Genomic DNA, 18,591 nt, shown 5'->3' on the forward strand with positions numbered 1-18,591 from the left:
CATGTCTGCTTCGCACAGCACACACATTTAATAAGCATTTTTGGACGCGAGGGTCGTCCCGCTTCCCAGTATTGGACATCGCTAGGTAGGGTATCTCGATCTGGTTGCGTTCATGTCTTTGATTTAACGTGTACACAGCGTTTGTGAAGATTCAATGGCAGAACCGCAAATTCCAAGTAGCGTCAAGTCAGGCAGTATATAACGAAAACTTCCGGGTATAACCTTCGCAATAATGGCAATTAAATAAAGTAAATGCACGTGTAATGTTTTTTGTGTGTGTTTCGAAAGATACAGAACGGAGATAAACTGGAAGAATATCTGCTCCCTTCGAAAAGTCAATTTTAACCCGTAGTGAGTCGACATTCTGATTTTTTGTTACTAAGTAATACAACATTTATTTTATTTTGAAGGTAAAAACGTCTAGCTTCCTGTATTCTGTATAATTCTAGTAGGTTGGATGCATTTTAGGACTGAACATAGCAAAGACCTGTTTTGTTTGTAGTGCTTGCGACTCGATGAAATCGATGCATCTGGGCGTGAGTTGTAGGGTTGTTTAATTAATTACTTACTAACGTTATGCGCAAACGATTATATGCCGTGAACGTTAGGCAGTTATCGCCCATTATGTATTTTTCGTTTTCACAACTCGTGTGGTCATGCCCAAATTCCCCCACCCCCGCTGCCCGCCCCCTCTCTACTTTACAAACTCTGCGGAGGTGCTACTCATGTGTGAAAGCAACATGCCTCATGTGTGAAAGGGTACACTTCACATATCATCCGGGGCAGGCTCAGTGGGGAGCAACCCTCACCTGATCCGGAGTTCATGTGTGAAAATAGCTTTGATTTCTCAATCCTGGTTGCTACTCCATCCTCTGCCGATCTGGGGAGAGCCGAGACTGGCTCACTGCTTCCTCCGAGACATGGGCAGTCAGCCAGCCGCTTCTTTTCACCTGACAGAGGAAGCTTCACCGGTAGGACATAGCACGTGGGAGGTTCACGCTATTCCAACCAGTTCCCCTCCCTCTGAACAGGCGCCCTTAACGACCAGAGGAGGAACCACATTAGCAACCAGGATATTGCATGTTTTTGTGAAGGGGGTTCCTATGTGAAGGAAACCCCCGGGAGGCACGGGGAGAACATGCAAACTCCACACAGAAAGGCCCTTTTGCCGACCCCACCCGGGCGGTGGGCACTCGAGGACATGCGGACGGGCACGCATTCCTTCAGCGTTCACCTCGTCCCAGGTGGGAATCGAACCCACGACCTTCGAGCTGTGAGGCGATAGTGCTTACCACTGCACCACCGTACCTCCCAAATTTATATAACTTTTAACCATTTTGAGTAACACTGTTTCCATACGGATCACCAGCGTTAGTTTGTTGTTTGTAACGTGGCTATATTCATAACGTTTCTATCTCGCACATACGTAGGTTACGCCAAACCACACATTAGGTTATGTGGGTTTCAGGACGCAACAGCCTCGACTCCACTAACGTCATCTTTAGAGCACAATATTCCTGGAATGCAAGTTTAACTAAACAGTTACATGTCCTCTGCATTCTACATAAAATTAAGATATTACGGGTTGTTTTATTTTGTATGTTACATACGTATTGGCCAAGATATGTTAGTTTATGGGGGAGTAATTTTGCCACTTTAGGAGGGGAGTGTGCGCGGCCATTTTGCCTGCGGGGTTTTTGGCAAGTCAAAACGGAAATACTATTACGAAATGACGTAATGCGGAAGCGTCCATGTGTGAGCAAAGAATAAGGTGAATAGCCGTCTGTGGCGAGTTGGTCTGAGGAGCAGATGCATGCGTTTTGATATTAAGGCGAGTCCGCCCACCATGCGAGTGGTGCTTGCCTTTCAATCCGGGAGCAGGGGATTTCACCTGAAAGTACACTGCAGCACGGGAATGTGGCCGTGCTTCTTGGCTCTGTGTGAAAGCAATTTCTGTGGCGAGGCTGCGGGCTTTGCGGGACTCCTAAACTGCTTTTTTGCCACGATCTGTGTGTGAAAGAGCCTAGTGAGTACTTACTCTTGTCCCGGGCAATAACAGGTCCTGTTATTGGCCCAGGCTGGAGTAGTAAAGCAGAACGGACACTGGCTGCTGCGCTTCAGGTTCCAGAGTGGTCCTAGGCTCGTCCGGATAGGTGCTGTGTCTTATAGAAAAATAAAGTTTGTCTCCCGCAAGAAAAAACCTTTTGTGGAGAGTGGAAGCGAGCAAACCTTAAAAAAATCCCACAGCAACACTGGTCTTTTTAGTAGAAAATGTTAAAAAGCCTTTATCTTAAACATGGCTATAGATTAAAAAACACACCAACATGTTTCTGCTCACACAGGAGCCTTCATCAGGGAGTAAGAGGACATGTGAATCTAAAGCTGCGTTCACACCGACCTATTAAAGTTTTTTGCTGGCGTCGAGTTTACATAAAAAGTCAATGCAAACGAACGATTGAGCGTATATTCGCCTGGGAGAAATATCGCTGGGCGTCCGAGCAACAGAGACAGAGCGATAGGGAGAAAATACGCTCGTCGCTCGAGATGAAATATCCCAACTCGAGCAAAATTACGCTGGCATCAGTCGCTCGCTGTTCAACGCTGATTGGCTGCTGTGTGAGAGTGAGTCAAGGATCACACTGGCTTGGAACAAACCGCTGGTTTATTCTGTGGCAACAAACCGCATTGACAGCTGATTGACAGGCTGACAGCTGACATGAAGTGAAGTCTGTCCTACCGGTATGGAGCTCGCATTAGGAGCACACTGATAGGCTTTAGCTTGTAAACAATGATGGTGGCTCGTAGTGGACAAATATCATGACATTGCGTAACGTTATAGCCCCCACATCTCCGTCAATTCATGTGCCTGTTGACGAGCGATTTAAACAGAGCGACAGAGCGATTCCAAAGGGTTGAATCAAGCGACAGAGCGAAAAATAAATATCTTGGTGTGAACACAGCTTAAGTCTGCTGTTTTAATTTCTATATGCTTGAGTGACATAATGTTTCAGTTTGTGGGCATTGTTGCTGTTGGCAATTAAACGATCTAACGTTCTCTTTCTCGAGACAATATGTCTGGATTTTGATAGGCCACGGTAGCGTGTGTGAGAGGGGGAGAGAGAGACAGAGAGAAAGCTGCGGTGGTTGTCTTTATAGGCAACACAGTCTAGCAACGTTTTGGACCAACGAGTTCAGCAGCACGGCAGCATGCACAGAGAGGGAGAGAGAGAGATGTGTTGTCATATCGTGATATTGATGTCGGGCCTCGCAACGGGCTCGGGCCAATTACTTTCATGACTCATCCAGGCCGGGTCGGGCACGGGCCTGCATGTCACGGGCCGGGGGGGGCTCGGGCCGAGATTTCAGGCCCGCGCAGCTCTCTAGTTCCTACACGGTTTTCCATTTTAAAAGTTCCATATTTTTCCAGGCGTGTGTTCTAACCATGTTCTTGACTGGTTTTGATTTTGGTGAATTGATTTGATATAATGCAGTGGCTGGGTAAATACGAGCATCCCTCTGAGCATTATTCTTCACATCAACATCAACTGTGGACTCAAAGTGGCTCTACAACAACCTCAACGCTGTGGAGCGGCTGTGGCTCAGGAGGTAGAGCGGGCCGTCCACTAACGAGGAGGTCGGTCCGCCGATCATCGGTGGTTCGATTCCCGGTTCCTCCAGTCCACTTGTCAAAGTGACCTTAGGCAAGATACTGAACCCCAAATTGCTCCCGATGGTTGCGCAGCACCCTGCGTCGTAGCTTGCCGTCATGGGTGTGTGTGTGAATGTCAGCACTAAAGCGCTTTGAGTGGTTGGTAGACTACAGCAGTGGTTCTCCCCCCCCCTCCCAGGGGGTCACAAGATTATTTTGGGGGGTCGCAGGATGATTGTCAAAAGAGAAAAAAGAAAATAAATTATTTTTCTCCCATGATGATGAAATCTCCCATACCAATGGTTTAATGTATTATAAAGCTATATAAACTATAAAAACGAGTTCAGTGAGCGAGTGAAATCAGTGTGTAAATGCGTGCGCAATGTCATTGGGTTGGGTTGTGGCGGGAGGGGGGGTCGCGAACCCCAGCCTAAAGTTTTTTGGGAGTCACGGTTCAAAAAGGTTGAGAACCATTGGACTAGAGAAGCCCGATTTTACCATAATTATCTGAGTATCAGACGTGAACCACAAGCTTTTGCAGACTTTTTTTTTCTTCAAATCACCAATCTATTCAATAGTTGGAAATGATCAAATTCATCTTGAATAGTTTTCCAGACTTTCCAGACCTGCGTAGGAACCCTGTGACATGTACTGCAGCATTCACATTGGAGCCAATGTCTTTCCTTGCTGAGGTGACATCGACCAGGTTGCCTTTATAAAACACTAGTGTGTGTGTGTGTGTGTGTGTGTGTGTGTGTATGTGTGTGTGTGTGTGTGTGTGTGTGTGTTTTACCGGTGTGACGAGCAGCTGAGCAGTGAGAGTCTGTTTCACGTTCCTCCTCTGCAGAGAAAAGCCAGAGTTAGATTCTCCCTCCTGTCCTCCCTCCAATCAGAGAACGAGTTGTATTGTTTAGATTCAGTTTCATATTGATTTAGATCATTAGGTGACAGGAGTCCTTCACCTGGCCTGCTGTGATCTCTTTGTCAACCGGCAGCCTCTTGCCATCAATCAAACTCCGTCCTCAATCTGGTGCGCCCACGCTTTCAGTCCCTCCTGAAACAAAAGACCTGACCTGAGAACAGTTCCAGTCAAGCTGCTGAATTGAATGTCTGTATGGGTTCTGTAACTGTGTGCATCTTTGCATGTGTGTAAGAGTAACAGTATGAATGATTAATGAATAATTAATGTATACATTTCACCTTCTGTTTAATTTGAGACCAACAACGATAATTTATCTGAATTCTTATGTTCTAATTAAAGTGCCTACCGAGTGTGGTTGTGTTTGTCCTACTATTACAGGTATGTTAACATGTGTTAAAAGTGCTGTATTATATGCTATGTAAATCACCAGTTAATTGGGTGAAAATCCTTTTGTGAAGACTGCTGAGACTTGCATGTGTTAGTTACAGTACGTGCTTGCATTTTTTGGGAACCAAAAAGGTGGTAGTAAAGCAAAAATATTGTTGTGTAAAACTGAGCATTTAGAGTCAGTGATATGTATGCTTTTGTTTAAATGCAAGAATATATTTGTATATGATAAGAGTGTAGTGGATATTGTTATAAGTTAAGTTATCCTTTATTAATCCCCATGGGGAAATTCATCCTCTGCATTTGACCCATCCTCTACTAGGAAGCTTCCTAGAACTAGGAGCAGCAACCAGGGACCAACTCCAATCAATGTACACTATACGGTCACAATGTAAAAGTAAAAGGGAGCAGAGTAGGAATATCATACTGTGTGTGTGTGTGTGTGTGCGTGCGTGCCTGCTAACCATGAGACATTTCTCCATGCTTTCTGTGCTGGTTCGGTCCTCTGGCAGTGCCAACATCATGTCCAAATCTAGACAACATGACACCATAATCCAGGAAGAACACACACCGGACTGGTACTTCCAATCAGCAGGCTTGGCCGTGCTCTGAAACAGCCAATCACAATCTCGTTAACTTACAGCCAGATGATTACATTACATCTTATTCAGCTATTTGTGTATCATGCATTGGAAATAAACAGATGATCTAAAAGGTATAGATTGGAACAACAGGTGGGCATAACCACTTAATTACACTTAATTGGAGAAATCTTAAGGACATTCAAAACCTTAACCTGATTTGGAGTGTCACTGAAAAGAGGTTGAATACTTTCTGACAGCATGCTATGTAAACTAACCTTGGGGTCTCTGACATCAAAGGTTCTGCAGATGGTTCTGACATGGTGAGTTAAGGAACAGCCACAAAAACTCATCATTTCCTGTGTATTCTGTACCATGTATAATACTTTGATGCTAGAGCATATCGGTCGTATCCCTTCATCTCTATCCATCCATCTATTGGGGGCTATCTGATCCAATCAGATGGCTGTGGAGAAGGATACTTCCTGGTTTTGGGGTTGACGTGCAGCGTGATGTGATCTGTGACGTCGTCGTCCGCGGGGCTCCACAGGCGATCCCCGGAGATCAGTTGTTCCACTGCAAAAACCAGCTACACACACACACACACACACACACACACACACACACACACACACACACACACGCTGCCACCTCCTGATTACGCTGCCACCTCCTGGTATAATAGTACACCGCAGCGCCTTAAAAACAAACTACAGACTGCCCAAAACAAATTAATTAGGGTGGTGTTAAAGATACCTCCACGCACTCACTTAGTGCCAGCTTTCTTTCAGCAACTAAATTGGCTGCCAGTTGAGAAAAGAGTCATTCAAATCAAATTGGGTCTGACTCATAAGATTGTGCATAATAAGGTTCCCAAATACCTCTCTAATTACTTTAATTGTTTCAGAGATATTCACAATTATGTTACTAGAAGAAGCTCTACTGATTTTGTTCTTTTTAGATTTAAGACCCTAATGGGAAAAAACACATGTGAGAATGTGTCTAGGGGTGTAGTCTTGTTTATTGTATTAATCAATTAATTTAGCATAGCCCTTAGACCTGCATGTAGCCTATAAATGTCCAAAACTTTAACCAATATGATGAAAGTATCCTCCAAGCGTTTGTGTCCTTGTATGAATCTGACCTTTCGGAGTGTGTTCAGTGTGTCTTTGGCATCGGTATCAGTGATGATGAAGACTCCTAGTACACACAGACCTCCAGGCAGCATCCTGGACACGTAGAAGCACACAGCAACTCATCATCACACCGTGCTGGGAGAATGACTTTGTTATTATTGACCTGTCCCTATGTGGCTACCTGCCGGGCGTGCTCAGTGACCCAGTCCTTGTCCAATGAGCTTCCAGCTGCTGCAGTAGACTCATCCATTTGGGGGGTCCGGGTTGCCATGACAACAAAATCCCTCTGGGCAGAGCTCTGTGGAGACAGAGTTTGGGGGGGTGGCAGTGATTAGCATCAAATAATGTGACTCCACAAGATCACATGATATATCAGATTATAATGTGACTCCACCAGATCACATGATATATCAGATTATAATGTGACTCCACCAGATGACATGATATATCAGATTATAATGTGACTCCACCAGATCACATGATATATCAGATTATAATGTGACTCCACCAGATCACATGATATATCAGATTATAATGTGACTCCACCAGATCACATGATATATCAGATTCAGCAGTGCATGATATCACATGACATGAAGGCTAGACACAACTCAACAGACATGTTTAGCCAATTTGGGGGCAGAGCATAAGAAGGTTAACAGTATTGTGTTATTTTGTGTGTTAGGTGTCCAGGATGCAGCCTGGTTATAAATTACAACCTGCTGCTGTTTGACTGTTTGTCTGATAGCTGTGAATCTCATCCAGAATGGCCTAATGAACACGCCCAAGAGAGCAAAAGATAGTTTACAAAAAAGGATGTTAGATTAGCCTCTGTGTTGATGAAGGAGCCTTATACCTGACCGATGAGCAGGCCTGTGACTGGAACTACTCCTGGTGCACAGTTTGGACAGATAGCCCTCCACAGCATCTTCTGCTATGTAACCATGACCCATACTGACTGAAAAGAGAGAGAGAGAGAGAGAGAGAGAGAGCCCTCCCCCCCACAGGCACATGCACAGGTCCCAACAACACCCCCCCCACCCACACAGACACACACACACACACACGACTTAGCTTACTGTGTCCTCTCTATATACAGTAGACACTGCAGAAGTAGCCTATGACATTTCCAGGGTGTATTCACACCTCTGGGTCGTTTGCCAAATCAAACGGTTCAAATTGTATTGCCAAGCCTCCTGGACACTCTGGTAGGCTAATAGCCTCCCGGGATGGAAAACAATTCCCAGAGATTTTAGAGGCTATATGATTATAAGAATGTGTTTTGTTAGACCTACATTGTAGGCTACCTCGGGTGTGCGCCGTGCGAGGAGAGAGAGAGAAAGTAAGAGGGAGGGATCAGGAGAGAGGAGGAGAATGTTATTTATTTATTTAGGCTATCTATCAGGAATTTGGAGATAGAAGATCAAAGACCGTCACAACTTGCTATTACTATCACAGAGACTTCAGATGATACGCATATGAACTTCACCTGTCCTGTCAGGAATACAATTAATACATCATTTAATAATAGCCTACGGACATTTCGAGGAAGACATGCAATCAGTCTGATTGTATGATTGAACGAGACAAAGAAGGCTGGCTCTGATTACCATGACTTGTTTTCATTTATTTAATGGAGACCCAAAAACCCAGAATTGTGATTACTGTGAATTTTTGTCCATTTTAATCCATTATGTGGCTTAAAACCTTTTAAGAGAGGGCCTCAACAGCACCCTCTGTCAAAAGAAGCAGGGAAGTGCAATGCAGTAGTGAAGGAAGAAGCTATTTCCTGCTCACAGTCAACATTGCCCAAGTCCATTGCCTCCAAATGTAAAAGCATGCATCATGACCATGACATTCAGTCAAACCAAGCCCTGTGTGGGGACATTACAAAAGCACATGATGAAGTACTGAGGAGTAGTGCTGGCTGGGGCCTCCATGATTGAAGAGTTTGTTAGTCAACAATGGTGCCAGATAGCGTCAGCATGCATGAAGCCATTAGATGATAACTACCTGCTTGGACATGGCAGGTTCCACCTGGTCACACAATGACAACAGGTGCATTAAGACAATGCACGTGATGACAAATTAAAAAATAAATGAAGTGTAACATAGAGTCAACAGTGGCTTGTGACATACATCAACAGGTCTTTATTGGCCTATTAAACCAATGGTTTAATAAATAGGCCAATAAAGACCTGTAATCAGAAGGTGATGGGCAATATGGTTACCATATTAAACGCAGCAGAAAATCAGAAACACACTGTCCCAGTAGCTCAGCTTTTGACGGTATCTCACTGGTTCATAGAAAACATACACTCAACGAAAAACAAGATATATCCTGTTTTCAATGACACCAATCATACTTTCAAATGCACTGTGCACAAAAACACTATAATAATAAAGACACCTTGATCGGGGTGCCATCGGCGCAGGTGACACGCCGGGCTGAGGCACGACGGGGGGCCCCAGTGCACCCTGGGAGGACAAGCCCGCCTCGCTGACATCACCGCTGGACAGAGAGGGGGAGAGGCTGAGCCGGAGTGTCTGCTGACAGAGGCAGGAATGTGTGGGAATGGAGAGGAGAGGAGGGTGGAGAGGAAAGAAAAAAGAGAGGAATAAACAAGTGAACAGCCTACAGCTTACTATAGATCAGGGATGTCAGAGATGCGGCCCGCGGGCCGGCAGGTTTCATGCGGCCCGCGAGATGTTTTGGAATATTATTATTTTTTTATTATTATTATTATTAAATTTGCACCCCATTATCATGAACTACGTGTGGCTAATAAGCAAGCTAAGAGTTCATTCATAAGTTAATTAACCTGCACTACAAGGAAGTATGTCAGTAGGTCATCAGGTGTAAACAAAGCCGCCATGATGCCACGCTGGAATTAAATCGCGCATTCAGCTACCTACCAAAAAACAAAAGAATCAACAAGATCAGGCGCGGACTGCATAATCGGGCACGTCGGGCAAATGCCCGGTGGCCTGGCCTGGCCTGCAAAAAAAAAAATAATAATAATAATAATAATTGTGCCCGTGCCACTCACTGAACAGCAGGCCAGGCGCCGCCTACTGGTTTACTAGTGGTTTTATTACTTTATTCAGGGTTAAAGTGGGTGCATCTCTTTGTAAAATTGGACTTGGCCCAAATTGGGCTTCAAACGGCCCAAATCTGGCTTTAAACGACCCAAATTGGGCTTCAAACGGCCCAAATCTGGCTTCAAACGGCCCAAATTGAGCTTTAAACGGCCCAAATTTTTCGGACGCCGGCACGCGCGTCGGCCCGTATCGGCCTGGCCTGCTTGGTATCTAATGCCCGGCCTGAATTATGATCCCAGTCCGCCCCTGAACAAGATGCTGTCGAAAAAGAGAAAGGTTGACACGGAATGCAGGCAGTTTCAAGAGAAATGGAAAGAGCAGTATTTCTTTTGTGAAGTAAATGGGTAAATGAGTCGAATTGATTTTAGTAAAAAAAAAATCCGGCCCCCATGAGGTCTCAGTTGAACAAATCCGGCCCTCTACCTAATATGAGTCTGACACCCCTGCTATAGATAATCAGACAGGCGTTTTCATTATGGACTGGAGTACTACCAAACATTGTGAATGCCATTGCCAACATACAACCAACACCAGAAGAAGAACTGTGATGAAACCAGAAGAAGAGTGACGATCCCATTCTAGGCAGATTAAAATCTTGTGAATTTATTTGTGCTAGTTTTTATGTGGTAAAAATACAATACTCCTCATAACTTCATGTGCCTTTCAGGACCAAACATCACCCCAGTGACCGGTTTTCAGTGAGCAAACGTTTCACCACTCCCAGTGACGACAGGACAGGTGAAGTACTGTGAGCTGACGGAGCGTACCATGTGCAGCGAGGGGGAGCGGCCGGAGGAACGTAGCAAGAGGGAGGGGAGGGAGGTGGCCGAGATGAGACGACCTGGCGTGTTCCACTGTTATCGTCATAAGAAGATATTCATACAATTTAACAGTAGGGTTAGCTGGACATTACAGAATGGAACTGAGTGTTTTCATATACTCATAAATGTGAATTCCCTGCCTGGTCAGTTTCACCCGCCATCATCCGCTGATCATTTGCATATTAATTCATAAAAAGCACACACAAAATACCACCTGCTCACATGTTGATTTTCAAGGAGAACAACGAGAATGTATCTCAGAATATGGCAATGTGTCTCCCATCGCAGTTATTACATTCATGGTATATTCATGAATATGTTCAAAGTTCAGCTCAGCCGCTGAGCTTGTGCACCACAATGCTACAACCACTGAGATTTATGAATAAAGGTTGTATGCTGCTAATGACATCATACTAATTTAAATACTGCTCATGCATCCTAATCACTCGCATTCTGTAAATAAACAAGGTTTCATATTTATTGCAACTTTTTCTTGACTTTGCATTGTGTGGGCTAGCATCATTTAAAGCAGTGCTGACCAATTTGGGGCCCGCGGGCCAAGTTTGGCTCTGTTTTGGCCCGCCACAAATTTTTTTTTTTTTTTTTTTTGGTTCCCTCCCGACTTTTTTTTATCCAGAATGCAACTCGGGCAAGTTATCAGATATCTGCACTGATTGCAAAGGGTGGACGAGCTTTTTCATGTGGTGACTTTGTGAAACAGTGTCTGAATGTGGCTGCGGATACTGTGTTCACTCCTGAGATTGCATCCCTGCAAATTGTCATGGCAAATTGTTTACAAAAGATGGACAATAAAGCTGATTTTCAAAGTACCTTGAGGATTTTCCAAGTTGTGAATTAAGTAAAATTTCTCTCTTGATTAGAAAAGGTGGAAAATACAACTGTTTTTAACTGGGTGTTTACTGATTAAATGTTTAAGCTCCCCACAAATGCAGATGTTTTTTTTAATATATATAACCAATTGCAAATTATTACAATTACCAAACAGATAAAAAGTAGATTATTATATTGAAATGTTATTTTAGATTTAGAATGTTAATTTTCTATAAAACACAATACATTTTAATGTAATTCCACAACGTTTATTTTTGGCCCTCGGCCCTCCACCCAGATTGAGTTTTGGCCCTTCATGGGAAAGAATTTGGGCACCCCTGATTTAAAGCTTTGAAACATGACTGCATGGTTCATATGAATATATATATATCAACTTAAAAGCAAGGCAATTAATATGAAAACAATATAGTACATTGGAAAGCCATGTTGTTGGCAACTTTTGGTAATTTACTACACCAACTTGACACATTCCACAATCTACAAATTGACTGTATCGACACTAGGTTCTTGTCCTGTCATACTCGTGTTATGTCTAGTATCCAATAATCTATCTTCCCTGGCCCTGTCTACTGGAGTTAGACGTTTGAGAGATGATTGAAGGGCGATCTGCTGAGTTGACAGGCGAGCATTTCAAGTATGTGCTTCTTATCCTACTGAGAGAGAAAACATAATACAACCTTTGAAAAGACTTGTAATATTTGGAGAGGTGCTCTTGATTTAACTTGCCAAGTACTTCAACACCCTCAAAATAGGAGAGTAACACAGAATGTATTGCAGGTAAGTAAAGCTGATTTTCTGTCATAATAATTGGAAACATTTCATGTTAACTGGGGTTTTGAGTCTGGTTGGCATGTAGCTCTTTGAGCTCCCTGCAGGTCTGTCTGCTGTAGACGAGCTCACCTTGCCAGAGTGACTGGAGGAGAGGGGATGAGTTGCAGAAAGGACAGGACAGGCGCACACACACAGGCACGCACGCACATGCGCACGCACGCACATGCGCACGCACGCACATGCATGCACACACACACACACACACACACACACACACACACACACACACACACACACACACACACACACAAAGGAAAATTGATGATATTGGTGTCATACAAGATCTGTCACGTACACCTTTCTGAGTTGGTATGTCATGATATTTCGTAAGCACATATTGTATGTCCGTGGACCCTGTCATGCAAGTTTGCCCATACATATCCTTTTCCTGAAACTATTCATATAGGTCTGAAAAAAAGGTACGAGCAGCGGGGGAAAAAAAAGGAGAAGATGGATTTGGAAGATTGGATCAAGTCTATTGGAAATCACTTTTGGTGGGCCTGCAACACATGTGGCGGCGATGAAACGGTGAGCCCTTTTAGTTGCCAGGTTCAAACTCTGTGACACCACGTGATGTAATGGTTTAGAAGGCTAGTCCTTTTCTATTTATTTTTTCAAACTAACATCCCAGGGTTCTCTATGTTCAATGTAAGATTATATTTTTGAAATTACAGGAACTGAGACGGATATGGACCTCGATCTTGCATCACATATGTGGTGTCACTGTCCACTGCTGGGAAGAGAACGGGCAGGACTACAGGTGTCTTCATGATGACATCAATGAAGACACCCAGAGAAAGAAGAAGGAATCAAGCTCAAGAGAATAAATTGAGTGACTAACCCAAAGGCCAGGTTTATTTAAACTTAAAAATATATATACCGGTAAAGTATATTTATAACAATAACATGCTCGCTCACTCACTCACACATGCACACAACAGTGTTTCCCTGAGGATCAATCTGGTGCACTCAGAGCTACCCCCAGGTATTTTCACATGATCAAATCTGGCCCCGTTCAAAAAGGTTTGGACACCCTTGCCATATAGAGTCTCATATCACAATATTGATGTAAAATCGATATATTGCCCACCCGTAATATTGAGTGCCAGAATCAAGCTCCCAATGATGCAATTTGCAGAAAAATATTAGATTTCATTGATTATCAATCACTGCTTTCAACGTCTTTCTGATATAAATGTTTTATTTTTACAACCAGATCACCCTATGAAATAAACAGCGTCATGACTCAATAATGTTACTTAGCAGAAGGTCGCTCGTACTGAGCATGTCCTCCTCAAACTGACGGTGAAAAATGTTTGCTGTCACAAAATAAAAATCATTTGACGACTTATTTGAGGGAGTGTAATTATGTTATTGATCACATTTGCTACCTGTTGCTCTTTGAAGTCGTGATGTTTGTCTGCGTTTGGTCAGCTCCCTTCTCCAGTTCGCCTCCGCACTTTTAAACATTGTTTACAGACGGGCTATGTAGTGTCCATCCCTGTCAGCAACGTAACGTAAGCAAAATAACTCCATATTTTGCTCCCTAGACCGGACAAGATACATCCATGGACAAGACCGCATGCGCTCACAGCAGCCATGTTTGTTGTGTTGAAGCAAATACTGAATGAGTTAAGGAGAGGGGGGGGGGGGGGGGGGACGCCCACGACACACCCACACGGACACACTGTCACATGCATGTAACGTTACATTATTTATTTTAAAAGCACGCATATTATTTTTAACTCAGCGTAAATGAATGCCATGAAAACACATCTATTCACATAAAAAAAATAACATTTAAAGGGTCTTGAATTTGAAATCCACCTAAGACTTTTCAATCATTTTCAAGGGTCTTGATTTTCCCTAAATTGAATTCCCAACTTTCAAGACTTTTCAAGACCCCGGGGATACCCTGTTTTTACCACGTGCGGAGCACACTGGTCAACACGCGAGGAATTCAATGGCATCAGTCATAGAATGGAAAGGACGCTTTTCACTCTCGGGGACGTTCGATGAGTTTCACTCGCGTTTCCCGAAGGGGGTGTGTGTTTCAATACGCCTGACGGTGCAGCCACATCTACGCGTCATTTGACGCGGGCTGACGCTGCTGCCCATCCACTTTGTATTGGAACATGCTGCTCGACGCCTCGCAAAGCATGCTGGGAGACCAAGCGAGCGTAGCAGGCTCGTGAAGCGACAGTGGGCAACAGAGGGGGCGGGGTGGAATTTGACAAAGTACAAAGCTAGCCAATTGAGCTCGTCCCACCTATCCTACCCTTCCTGTCCTCTTCCACTTCCTCTCTAACACCAATTTTCAAAGAAGCAAAGTAAATCTAGCAGCAGCTAGCTCCCAAGCTAGCTGCTTCCGGATTTCCACGCCCACCAAGCGTCAAGCGTCCATAGAGCCAAGCGTCAGCCCGCGTCAAATGACGCGTAGATGTGGCTGCACCGTGACCCCGCCCACTTGGGACGCAGCGTCAATTACAACGAGCGCACCTACATACATACACACACACACACACACACACACACAGACTGCAGCAGCACAGCACCCACTGCTAAACACCAAGGGCTGAAAGTAAACCACTATTAACCACCCACAAATGAGCCACACATTACAAACAAACATCAACCTCTGAGTTTAATGTGGATACAAAGGACTCAGGATGCTCTGGCTGTGTGGAATTAGTTTCTTGATGAATTAGCGGTCGTTACTGTGGTATATGTTTGGTCTTGTTTGGCTGTGGCCACTGGTTTCCTGCTTGTGGAAGAGGGACAGCAATCTTTGCAAATATCGAGTTCTGAAATGCGTGTTTCAACATTCCGACCCAGTGATCCTTTGTATCGACATTAAAAGAAGACATTCATTTATTTGTGTAAGTTTTGGTTAGGTATTCTGTGACGATTTGAACATACATGGTATGGCCGCCCACTTAAAGCACCAGCCAGCCAGCCCGCCAGCTGAGCTGCAAGCAGATCCGTGTCAAAAGCTGTAACACTGAAATGTCACTAGTATGGAGAGCTACAAAATAGATCCTTTTTGGAAACCTGACCCAACAAAAAACACATGGGATCGTTTAATGTCCCGATTATGAAGCAACCCAATCACCAGAATCAAATGTCAAAAAATAATATTATGGAGCTACAATATCAACTCAATCAATTTGAATAGGTTATACTATCCTAGATACTGTAGGCTAGCCTATAATGTTATAATCATGTTTTCCAGTTACTCCTGAGCAAACCAGTCAACTAATAAAATAGTATAATTCAAATATGAGTAAATTATCAAACAAAAGTATTAATTCATTTCTGGTAATATGCAATATGATGACAAAACAGTCTATCCATGCGAATCTGCAGACTTCAATCAATCTGTTTTAACCACAAATAGCTGTATTATCACAATTGGGCAAAATGATGAAGTAATGAGTGGTGTCCCATTTCCTAGGTGACTGTTTTCAATCCCTACCCCTTGTGGCTCCATTTTGAAGGGCATGGGCCAAAGTGAGGGACACTCAAAAACAAGAGGTAGGGGGGTAACAATAAGAATTGGGATTGGGCCTTACAGTCTCTTTTCTATAGTGAGGAAGGTGTTAAACAACATGAGGAGTTGGTTGAAAAACCAAGTCTTTATTTTCAGCTATATTTTCTAAATGAACTTCAGTCAACCAAAGTTGACTATAGAAGTGAATGGGGGCAACATCATGCGCCCTGCATCTAATGTATTGGGTACGTGTGTTCATCATTGTAGGGGGACAGTCTCTCTCTCTCTCTCTCTCACACACTCACACACACACACACACACACACACACACACACACACACACACACACACACACACACACACACACACACACACACACACACGCAGTTTCTAGGTAGGCTACTACAAAGGGTGAGAAAATAGGTTCTGGTAAACGTTGACAATTACAGCAGCAACAGTTAAGCGATCATCAATACAACGGCAAATTCGCCAAAAATGTCACTCACCCATTATGAGCCTTGGCGTAATAACCTGGGTCTGTATGCATCTTCATATCTTCCCTGGCTTGTGGCGATAGTCCGACGTTGTGTAACTAGTAGTTTTTCAATCCGCTGCAAATGCATCAACACACACTCCTCCTCATCGTCCCGAGTCTGCAAACATGTCCCTCATCCACTGATCCATGAAATTAAGTCTTCGTTGTTGTTTCCATTGTCTAAAAAGCTGTCCTGCTGTATTAATCATCGGTGCCGTCTGACTTGCTTCTTTCGCTTCTTCTTGCTAGCAGGCTAATGGCGGTATGTTGTGTTGACGATCACAGTCACTGCCAATGATGCTTTGCGCGCGCAGATCAGGATTTGATAGGCTAGCTAGCCGCTACGTGAATATGTCGCACCCTTCAATCATCAATGCTGCGCACTGGTTGCGCATGGCCAGTGGCCCACACTGTGTGGGCACATCCACATAGTGGTAAGCAGATCAAGACACATGACAGCGTCGTCTTTATATGTATGCACTACAGACCCCGGCCATTCTGCACAAAAGCCTGGGCTCTTTGGTCATGCGGTCAGCACATAATGACTCTCACCTGGGAGTTCTGGGTTCAAACCCTATATGAAGCTACTTTGGCCTGCCATAACTATGCTTTTACATTTCTGTGTCTTTTTCTTATTGGTATAGATAGGGGAAATAATATTCACCTGCATGTTTTACTTCTTTTTGTATCGGGTATTTTAGAACTTGTTTACCTCCGTTATTATGTGATCTTTAAAAAAAAAGTTTTGTTCTTGTTGAGAGACCTACTGTGTCAACAATTATGTATTTTGTAATGATCACAGGTATCTGTCATCACCACGGTTGCATTTTGGTTTGGGTTGACATGTCAGTCTACTCCATACTGATATATTTTGCTGATACCAATTTGCTATCTTACATGATATATCCTGATTAAAAACAGAGGCCCTGAGAGAGCGCAAACCTCCACCAACAACTGCTGTTACACCCATACACTTACATTCTAAGTGAAACTGATTTCTTTCCTGCAATTTGGAGTCTATATCTCTATTAGTTTCATAGTTATAGAGAGAGAGACAGAGAGAGAGAAAATATACGTGTCTAACTAATGGCAGAAATCCCAGATCCAGATCATCACCAAAATCTGATCATCTGACTTGTCTTTGGATTTGTCATTTCTAACATTGAGTTGAATATATGATGTCATATCCTAGCCTAGGTAAACCCAGCCCCCACGTTCTCAGTTCCCAGCAGTCGGCAAGGCCACCAGTCTCTTTTTGAGGCCAATGCGGAAGTTGCCATACTCTCAAATGGCCAGTGGGGGGCGCAGCTTGTGTAACATCATCCCTGAACGTCCATTCAACTCTATGTGAAACGAGCCAACTTCTCTCTCGTTCTCTGTCTTAAATAAACACTTTACAAATGAGTTTATGGTCTGAAAAAACAATTTCAAGTATTTTTCATGCTCTCAAGGCTCCAATTTTTTTAATTATAGCCCCATTTCGAGGAAAATAGGCGATATACTTCGGATATTGGGAAACAGTAATACCTCCGCCCGTTAGAGGCAGCAATGTGCCGCAAAGGCATCTAGTCTGCGGAAAGTACACGAATAAGAAAACCTAGCAAAACAAGGCTAGTATGGCTAGCAGATAGCAAGTCATACTTTAGCAAATTATCAGAAAATAGCGCTACTTTATGATATTTTAATAATGTTAGTAGACACACGTAACTGTATAGATGGCATACATGTAACGTGACGCTCATAACATGGCGGACCATTTAACGTTATCTAACGGTATGTAAAGTAGCCTAACGTTAAATGGTCTGTCCATGTTATACAGTAAGCGTCATAAGGTTATATGTTAACGTAACATAACAAGTTTTTGCAGACTTGAATGCTGTTGGTCGTTTGTTCAATTTGCTTTTCTGTATGGTATTGGACATTTAAAAATGATACATACTTGTCTTGAGGCATCCGCCAAGCTCAGCAATTTGTTATCCTTATTTTAAAACATACTTTATCAGATCGATATAACTCAACATAGCCTAAGGTCTTGCACGAATATGTCTACTGGTAAATTAGGCATATATAGATAATCTACCAAGCAACACTTGATACAAATATAGGTAACCATTTCACAGCAGTACAGCCTACCATGGTGGAAAATTAACCATTCTTTAAGTTTGAATGATATCAAAATATATGTTGCATGGTGTAGCCTTTGTTTATGTCGAATTGTTACAGATAACCATATTTCAATAAATATAAATCATTCGTTGATTTGAAGCAGTCGGTTGGTTCTCCAT

At 43.4% G+C, this 18,591-nt stretch overlaps 1 pseudogene across 1 annotated transcript; it reads right to left on the bottom strand.

Moving 5' to 3' along the window:
* Nucleotides 1-4,658: 4,658 nt before the first annotated feature.
* On the bottom strand, nucleotides 4,659-7,628 carry LOC310800734 (protein odr-4 homolog; annotated as a pseudogene). The gene is made up of 7 exons: nucleotides 7,532-7,628; nucleotides 6,857-6,973; nucleotides 6,684-6,776; nucleotides 6,022-6,128; nucleotides 5,818-5,854; nucleotides 5,423-5,566; nucleotides 4,659-4,703 (listed from the first exon to the last, which is right to left on the bottom strand). The product of its transcript is annotated as a protein odr-4 homolog (transcript).
* Nucleotides 7,629-18,591: the final 10,963 nt, after the last annotated feature.

This window comes from Poromitra crassiceps (assembly GCF_964638095.1).
Source record: "Poromitra crassiceps genome assembly, contig: HAP1_SCAFFOLD_57, whole genome shotgun sequence".
In the NCBI taxonomy this organism is placed as follows: domain Eukaryota; kingdom Metazoa; phylum Chordata; class Actinopteri; order Beryciformes; family Melamphaidae; genus Poromitra; species Poromitra crassiceps.